Source organism: Crocuta crocuta, unplaced genomic scaffold (genome assembly GCF_008692635.1).
Source record: "Crocuta crocuta isolate KB4526 unplaced genomic scaffold, BGI_CrCroc_1.0 scaffold1242, whole genome shotgun sequence".
Lineage (NCBI taxonomy): Eukaryota > Metazoa > Chordata > Mammalia > Carnivora > Hyaenidae > Crocuta > Crocuta crocuta.
The window spans coordinates 1-2908 of NW_027529660.1; the positions used below are offsets into that span (position 1 = coordinate 1).

The 2908-nt window shown below is 54.0% G+C and overlaps 1 long non-coding RNA gene across 1 annotated transcript; it reads left to right on the forward strand.

The window, feature by feature from the left end:
- Positions 1-39: 39 nt before the first annotated feature.
- Positions 40-949, forward strand: LOC144230537 (uncharacterized). Its single transcript, XR_013334782.1, has 2 exons — positions 40-205; positions 614-949. It is a non-coding gene; the product is annotated as an uncharacterized LOC144230537 (long non-coding RNA).
- Positions 950-2908: the final 1959 nt, after the last annotated feature.

The following is a 2908-nucleotide window of genomic DNA, read 5'->3' on the forward strand; positions in this document are numbered from 1 at the left end:
GCCCGCAGCTGAGAGCGGGGCTTCTCGCCCGTAGGGCATCTTCATCTTCAACGTGGTGTACTACAAGCCGCTGGTCTACAACAACACCTACGTGTACCCGTGGTGGGGCGAGGCCGTGGGCTGGGGCTTCGCGCTCTCCTCCATGCTGTGTGTGCCCCTGCACCTCCTGGGCTGCCTCCTCAGGGCCAAGGGGACCGTGGCTGAGGTCAGTGCCCGGCACCACCTCTCCCCCGCGCGACTCCCTCCCTTGCACCGGTGGGTCGGTCGGGTCTGTTGAGGCATTTTCTCCAAAGCGCCCATCCTCCCGCCCACTGCTAGGATGCAGCGGATGCAGCGTCAGGCCAGGAGTCTCTGGGCAAGCTCGGAGGGGGGTGGGGGCGAGGAACGCTGACCCTGTGGGTCCTGAGGGGGTGGCAGGGGGAGGAGAGGGCCGTCCCTGGCCCACACCCCACTCCCCGCCGTCTCCCTAGTACAGAGAGTGGGGTGTGGTCAGTACCCGCGGGAGGGGGCCCCGGTCCCCAACCCGTGGCAGGTGGTGGGAAGTGGAGACCGGGGAAAGCACGGGCGCCCCTTCCCCCGCCCAGGGACTTGAACGTGTCCCTCTCTCCCGCAGCGCTGGCAGCACCTGACGCAGCCTGTCTGGGGCCTCCACCACTTGGAGTATAGAGCTCAGGACTCCGATGTCAGGGGCCTGACCACCCTGACCCCAGTGTCTGAGAGCAGCAAAGTGGTGGTGGTAGAGAGCGTCATGTGACAGGCTCCCAGGCTCACATCACCAGCTCACCCTCTCGTAGCCATAGCAGCCCCTGCTTCGGCCCCCCCACCCCTCCAGGGGGCTTGCCTTTCCCTGACACTTTTGGGGGTCTGCCTGGGGAGGGGGGGAAGCACCACGAGTGCTAACTAAAATAACTTTTTTTCCATTTTTAATAAAACGCCAAAAATATGAAAACCCACAAANGCCGGGAAGGGGGTGAAGGCATTGGAGAGAAAACACAGGGAAGGAGTGTTAGGAGGTCAAATTCATGGATCTGAGGTGGGACTGCATATGGAGGGTGAAGAGTGTGTTAAAGAACACCTCCAGCCTTCTGCGTAATGAGGTCGTACTGACACAGGTCCATCAAGAGAAAAACCAGGCTTCACAGGGTGACAAATGAGCAGCTTCGCTTTGACTTGCTAACAAGCTCTTTCCTGTATTTTCTACATACCTGTGGACTCTGGCCAACATCACATGCAGGCTGCTCATTCCTGTGCCTTATTTCCATAGACGTTTCTTCACACCTCGGATTGTGCTGTGCCTGGGGGCCCACGTACAGTCTCACGCCCTCTGACTTTTTGCTCCTGCAGGTGACACCTCTGGACCCGGTGTCAGCGCTCCCATCGGGCTCCCTGAACATTCCAGCTTTTCTTCCTTCCTCCTGTGCCCAAGGTGGGCCCGGAAGTGTGGGGGGCTTGCGCCCTCGACACATTTCTCTGCCGATGGAGCCCAGGGTCCCCGAATAAACGCCTCTCTTGCTTACCCTTTGGAAGAATGACTCTGAGGTGCAAGTGACATTTGCATGAATGGAATGGAACAGGAGTGGGCAAGTGAGCACTGACGGGTAGGAGCAGCGCTGCGTACTTCCTGCGGCAGGGGAGGGGGGACTGCATCCACACTTCCACTGCTTTTTTCTGTTTTATACCAATTGTTTATAAGGAGGAAGTATTTCTGTATTATGCACACAGTAAGATTAGTATGAAATAGCAAAACAGAATTTAGATGAGCTTTATTTGATTTCCGAAAGGGGAAGGATTCCCTAAGCCTACTGACAGCAGAATAATAATAAGCAGTAACATTTATTGGGTGATTAGCAGGTTTCGGTCAGTGTTCTGAGCACAAAATATGACTGAGTTCTTCGTGTCCTGAAAGAAAGCAACATTGTCATTGTGGTTGTCGTTAGTGAGATGATTGATCTTTACTTTCTTTTCCAAACTTGCCCATATTTTCTTTATTTTCTACAGTGAGCATAGATTACCTTGGTGAGCAGAACACAGTCTAAGAAGGGCATCAGTAATCGTTCAGCAAAACTTCTAATTAGTTCCCAAGTGAACTAGAACTATCTTGTTGAAGTTTTAATAGTTTAGTTCAATTCATCAGAGGGCAGTCTTTCCTTTGGGATTGCTTCTAATTGGCACCTTTTCTTGATGCAATTAGGAGGGTTGTGATGGAGCCCCCGAAGTCTGCAGCCCTCGGGCCCAGGCTAAGCACCTCGGGGCCAGTGTGTGCAGACTTGCGTGTCTTCCACACTCAGTCACTTCCAAAAAACACCCTTTCTAAATTGTACACATAGTGCTCATCCTCCCTGGAAAGGGGCCACTGATCACTTCCTCAGCGTTCCATCAATGTTACATGTGGGGAAATATGTTGCTTTTCTACCTCTTCCAGGTACTCCCATATACTCCTGTGTACACGCACACGTGTCTGCAGGCACAGGAGCCATGCACGCACAGCCACACGCTCAGGGGCTTGGCGCTTCACGGCCCTCCTCGCCTGGCTGCCGGCGCCGGCCTGGCTTCCTCGGGCTATGGGGCGGTTACAGCCTTCATGTTTCTGAATCAGAGAAGACTTGCTTGGAATGCAGTGAACATATTTAAAAACACAGTAGGCATAATCTGTGGTGACTCTGGTTAGGAGGTGCAGGGCCAGGGCGCACACATTCCAAGAAGGCGGTGATTAAATCAACATCCATCTCTTTGTCAGTTGCCAGATACGCAGCATGTCTTGAATTCCTGAGCCACAAGTCAGGAATTTAGCCACCTAAATCGGAATGTCCTGTAGGCACCTGCAACCCCACCAGCCTCCCACCAACTTCACTACCTTCCCCCCACTCTCCACAGGCTTCCCTCTCCTACACCTGTCTCGATAACAGGT